Consider the following 6,326-nt stretch of genomic DNA (forward strand, 5'->3'; position numbering starts at 1 on the left):
CCCTGCCCATCACTGCACTCACCTATTCAGGGATCCCAATGTCACTGCATCCAGTTTCCCCTCTTCCTGTTAGTATCTCCTCAAGTTCAGAGGCCCTTTACCTTCTCTGTGAATGGAGCAGCCTGCGGATGGGCTTCTAGGTGCAACTTCCTTTCTTCACAAAGCCACCACCTTCTTCTCTGAACATAAAACCAGTGCACTGTCGTCCTGCCCCCTGACTAACTCTTCCAGGTTCATGCATAATGGTTCACGAAAAGAAAGACCTCTTTGCCTCATCGCTCGGGTTTTCGGTGATAAATGAACAAAGCCAAGCACTCCTCCCTGAACAGATGCCAAGAGCTGATTCATCCTCTGCATGACACCGGTGGTTTCATCCAGCCATAAAGCGAAATACCCACTGGCATGTACTTGATAGTAATCGCTCTCTCACTCTTACTCCACTGATGTTATGCAACAGCCAACCGTGTCATTTGACAAAGGAATTCTGTCAATAACTTCTGGTTTCTAAGGATAATATGTGTCTTTAACCTCCCCGCTGACTTTCCAAGTGTCTTTTCAATAATATGACTCATTTTTGCTCCAAGGATCCTTTAACAATGCCACCAGAGTTCTAGTCTCTTCCCTACATGCAGCAATGGCATACATTAATTTTGTCATGGAAAGCTTTTATTGTGGGCGTGTCCTGGAAAACTTCAATCGCGTAACAGAGAAGCCACTGTGCTTTGTTTGAAAATGACACCAAAACACCCATGGCTTCGTGCCATGATTAGACAACGTTTCATAACAGGCGATGACTGGGGAGTAGGAGCAAAGGGATGGTAAACCCTACGATAAACAGTTCTGAGATCATTGTCACACTGCCATTGGCACTTGTCAATTTCAGGTACTGTTTTGAAATTGTTGCTCCCACAGATTCCCTTGTTTTTATACACAGAGATTCGCATTTTCTATTTGCAGTGAGATTCGGGTCTCTAAGTATGTTTATGATGCACTGAACTGTGGCATTAGCATGACTATCTTCATCACTATTGCCACTCTTCCATGAACCACTTTTGAGCCGCTGATGTATTTTTGTGAAATGGGGAGCCCACTTAAGACCAGCGACAACCAAAATGGTATTTTAACAAATGAACAAGCAAGTGATATAAGCAGTATACTAACCAAGATAAAGGGCACCCTGGGTAATGTGAGCTATGCTAACCAGTGCAGGGTTCATGGCACAGACACCATGTTTAATATTGTGAGTTTTAAGAACATGATGGGCTTTCTGCTACAATCACAAACACTCTCATACACGCTCTGTCACTCCTACACCGCCTTTCTGATCTCATTTCCAACTACCCGCCTGGTCACCCCACCCCATCTTGCTAGCCTTTGAACATTCTCACCTTTGGGCCTTCGCAATGGCTGTTCCCTCTGCCTGGAACACCCACCCTCAGGTATCTACATGAGTAACCCCTCTCGCTTCCTTTTAAGTCAGTGGTTCTCAACCTTCTGGCCCTTTAAATACAGTTCCTCATGTTGTGACCCACCCATAAAATTATTTTCGTTGCTACTTCATAACTGTAATGTTGCTACTGTTATGAATCGTAATGTAAATATCTGATATGCAGGATGGTCTTAGGCGACCCCTGTGAAAGGGTCGTTCGACCGCCAAAGGGGTCTCGACCCACAGGTTGAGAACCGCTGTTTTAAGTCTTTGTTAAGGTCTTTCACCATGAAGCCTGCTCAACCATATTTACCTTGCTCTACTTTCTCTTTTTCTCAAAGCACTTGCCTCCTTACCTGGCATGCCATGTAATTTACTTATTTATTTGGTTTATTATCTGTCTCCCACTCCCACCCCTCCATTCCCAATAGAAAGAAAACTTCACAAGGGCAGGGATCTTTGTTTTACTCATTGGTATTTCCCAGCAACTAGATCAGAGACTGAATCACAGGAGGTGCTCAATAAATAGTAGTGGAATGAATGAATGAAACTTTTCATTGATTTTTCTTTCACCAAACTGTCTGCGGATCTCACCTTGAGACTTAAACAGAAAATGGAGAGCTGGCGAAGATTTTCAAGCAAGAAAATTATACCAACGGGATCGGTATTATAATTACCCAGGGGAGGAGATGAACTCAAGTTTGGAAAGGCTGGTTGCTGACAGTTTAGCTGAAAAGTCAATCCTTGAAAGAGATGATGAAGGCCACAGTTTTCCAAATGACTACCAGTGGTTCTCAACCTTCCTAATGCCGCGACTCTTTAATACAGTTCCTCATGTTGTGGTGACCCCCAACCATAAAATTATTTTCGTTGCTACTTCATAACTGTGATGTTGCTACTGTTATGGATCGTAATGTAAATATCTGATATGCAGGATGTATTTTCATTGTTCGCGACCCACAGGTTGAGAACCGCTGGACTAGGCCTTCTTAACTGGTTCATCTCAACCCCACAATATACATATCTACAGATATATGATCAATGTTTATATAAACATATACATATAAGTATATATGCATGCACACACACACATATGAACTAATCTAGAAGCTAAGGACATTTTTCTATCCTACAGGTATTCTTCGTATAAAAGCTAATGACACCCTGGCCAGTGTGGCTCAGTTGGCTGAGCACCACCCATGCCCAGAAAGGTTGCTGGTTCGATTCCTGGTCAGGGCACATGCCCAGGTTGCAGGCTCAATCCCTGGTACGGGGTGTGCAGCAGGCAGCTGATTTCTCTCTCACATCAATGCTTCTCTCTCTCTCTCCATCTCCCTTATTCTCTCTCTCTAAAATTCAATAAAAATATTTAAAAAAAAAAAAACTAATGACTTGGGTCATAGTTAAGACAACCACATTTCACCGTTTTCCTGGGAGAGCCCCGGGTTATATAGTTCTTGATCTGGTGCTCCCTTTTTACTCTCAGAAATGTCCTTGTCTGGACCCAAAAAAATTTACATAGTCATCCTACTTATAAAAGAAATACATACATTTCTTCTTATTCAGACATGCTGACCAAGCTTCTGGGGATTGCAAGGGAGTATGGAAAAGGTGACAGCCATACTTAATTGGAACACCTACTGGCCACCACTGCCATTGAACTATGAAAGACAGGCGATTCTTAAGCAAAGGAGCACGATTGTTGCAGAAATCGGTGCCGCCAACCATAGACCCAGCCCTGGAACCCAAACCCCTGCCAGGTCACCTGCACAACCTCACACCCCTGTGAAAATGTTCTCACGGGGGGCAGGCTCCGCAGTTCTCCTCTGCAAGCCCTCTGCACCCAGAGCTGGGACCCCAACCCAAGGCTGGGGCCAGCAGAGAGGACAGAACACAAGGGCTCTTCCATCAGCCGTGTGGCCCAGAGAACTTGGAAACTCAGAGAATGTGGAGTCGAGTCCTCACAACAACACCTGTGCTCTGAACTCGCAGCAAATCTCCAGAACCTGGACCAGACCCTCGGCCCTGAAACGTTTACTCCTGTCTGCCGGAGCCACGCGCCCAGCAGGCCTACAAACAGGTTTTGCTGGGCTGCTCTCCCGCTCACAAGAGTTGTCCCAATTCCTGTCGGCCCTGGGTAAACGGGGAAGTGTTCATTCTCATCGTTCTTGAAGACAATGATAGCACAGGCTTAGAGCCACTCTAGACACTTAACAACTTACGGATGCAACTACTTTATTTCCTATATATGTAAGTAGACGGCAAGCGATCCATTTACCTTCTTTTTCTATCTTTCTTGCTATTTTTTTCGATATGCATATATTATTTGTTTGTTTTTACTTTTGTTATCTTTGCATTGAATAATAAGAGATTGAAATAAAGCAAGACTCAAAATGCAAGGTCAAGAGAGGGTGGTAAAGTAAACAGTCAAGATTCCTTAACATGTAGGATGATCATATGACTTATCATCCAAACCAGGACGCTTGTACGTATGAAAGGGATGCATTTGATAGTTTGGTAAGAGAGGTCAACAGGAATTAACTGGGGCTGTTGCCGGCAAAGCAGCAGGTCTGGTCAGCCTTCTGATCCCTCACTCATACCCTCATTCCAGAGACATCCTGCGCACCAAGAAGCCACCCCTGCCTCCATCAGGTCAACCAAAATGCAAACGCAGTCCTCTCTCCTGCAGGCCAGGTCTGTCTCTCCACAAGGAAACTGGCAATTCCCTACCCACCACACCATGCAAAACTGGTCCGTTTCCACCCGCGGAAGCAGGCAGCAGCACACTGGAGCGTGGCCCAGGCCAGGGCCACAGCAAGCCCCAGGTCTGGAGCCTCAGGTTCCTCTTAAAGGAACACTCCACGGGAGACAGCAGCCTGGTAAGATGGTACCCAGGTACCAGCCACAGATTTAACAAGTATTTTGAACGACGGATCCTTTCCCTGATGCCAGAGCACACTGGGCAGAGCCCAAAAGCCACCTCTCCTGCAAAACACGTTCATCCAGAAGAAAGGCCGTAGCATCTGTCCTCAGTCCCAGGTAACAACCTTCCTTGCTTTGCCTTTTGCCGAGACAGTGACGGACAAGGCTTGAACAGAGTAAGAGAATGTGCGCATGGCCCATGGGAAACAGCCAATGCTCCCTTTCATCCCACACTTCCTGCTCGGAGGGGGTCCACGTTGCTCATGCTCTTCGTTAAACGGCGTCCTGTGGCTGGTGAGTATTCATTTGCTGGAACCTCTTCCCTCACGTGCACAGAGGGAAGACCATTTCTGTCATCGCGTGACGATGTGCAGCACATAAACGATCGACCATGGTGGCAGGAGCAGGAAAGCCCCGCTTGCTCATCGCAAATGTTCAGAATGCCTCTGGTTTCTTCACAGAGGGCACAGCCATTCACCAAGATTCATGGCCCCAGGCTGCTCAGTGCTGTGATGGAGGCCACGGTAAAGCGACCCATAGCTGGGGGGCTGGGCGGGGAGCAAATCCTGAGAGTTGGGAACCACCTGTCCTGGCGATGGTGGAAGAAACTCCTTTAGAGCGAATGGGATTAATGCAGTCGCAGTGAAGCCCTTTCAGCTAGCTGACACTATGCATCCCAGGAGCCATTTGTGACATGAACAAGAGCTCGGGAACTTACGACTGTTTGTCCCCATAAGTGGTACCATCGTATTAAATGCAAAGACACTTTTCCTTAACATAACTCTTTAAACTGCTCCACATAACCACAAGTGAGGCCAAAGTGCGCCAAAGAAATAATCAAAACAAACAGCTTAAGTATGACTTTTTAAATGTACAGAGAAAGGAGAATTGAACTGGTTAGGCTGCTGGTCTCCCTTGAAAGATCAAGATGATGTTTGCCCCGCCCTCTACCCTACCCCACTCCATCTCCCAACAGTGAGGTGGCTAATTTCGCAGGAACACAATGACCCTTTATGCTAAGCTCCCCTTGTGAGGGAGGCCATCTGCCTCCCACACTATATAAACAATCCCTGCAGGAATCTGCTGATGACCAAACAGATTAGCAACCTCCAGACTGTCACACCATGAATAACATCCTCATCCCAACTAGGCCTCTAGCTTCAGTAAGGACAAAGGTGAGCCTAGTAATTGATCCTTCTTTGTCTATAGGTAACTGTGGGTGTCCGTTTAAAGATAATCTCTCAGGACACACAGCCATCTGTGAGGGGCGGGGTAGCTCTCTCTAGGCAATGAAGAAATGAGCCCTTAAGGGAAAAGGAAAAGGCGAAAGAGTAAAAAGAAAATCACACTAGCCTGGCCAGGGTGGCTCAGTGGTTGCGCCTTGACCTATGAACCAGGAGGTCACGGTTGGATTCCCCCGTCAGGGCACATGCCCAAGTTGTGGGCTCGATACCCAGTGTGGGGCCTGCAGGAGGCAGCCCATCAATGATTCTCTCTCATCATTGATGTTTCTATCTCTCTCTCCCTCTCCCTTCCTCTCTGAAATCAATAAAAACATACATTTTTTAAAAAAGAAAATCATACTTGTCAGGCAAACAAGTGAGCATATGAAATTTCACCAGGTCTAATAGAGGACTCTACTAATTGCGTTACAATCTTTCTTCTAAATGACCAAGCACAGAAAACTACTCAAGAAGGGACAAGCGCCACACTTGGACAAAGGCACAGGTACAATGCGCACTCTGAGTTTGCTGGACTCGGGGACGGTGAACGCAGAAACATACCAAGAGGCGGAAGCCTCCGCCAAGTTTGCCCGCTGCCCACCTGTGTCTAGGACGATGCTCGCAGACGCGCGCCTCCTCCGAGCTCAAGATCCCTGGACCCCTGTAGCTCTGTGAGCCCCTGCGGCGTCTCCACAGCCGTCCCACTCCGAAGGCAATCAACGCGCCTGCAAAGACGCTCCTAAAACTCAGAG

General features: G+C 46.8%; 1 protein-coding gene across 1 annotated transcript in view; it reads right to left on the reverse strand.

The window, feature by feature from the left end:
• Nucleotides 1–268, reverse strand: part of HECW2 (HECT, C2 and WW domain containing E3 ubiquitin protein ligase 2) — a 241,822-nt gene extending 241,554 nt beyond the window's left edge. Inside the window, 1 exon segment of the mRNA XM_023759762.1 lies at nt 23–268. The gene's annotated coding sequence lies outside the window, so the exon portion shown is untranslated.
• Between the last annotated feature and the right edge of the window lie 6,058 nt (nt 269–6,326).

The sequence above is a fragment of the Myotis lucifugus genome, unplaced genomic scaffold (genome assembly GCF_000147115.1).
Source record: "Myotis lucifugus unplaced genomic scaffold, Myoluc2.0 scaffold_3, whole genome shotgun sequence".
In the NCBI taxonomy this organism is placed as follows: domain Eukaryota; kingdom Metazoa; phylum Chordata; class Mammalia; order Chiroptera; family Vespertilionidae; genus Myotis; species Myotis lucifugus.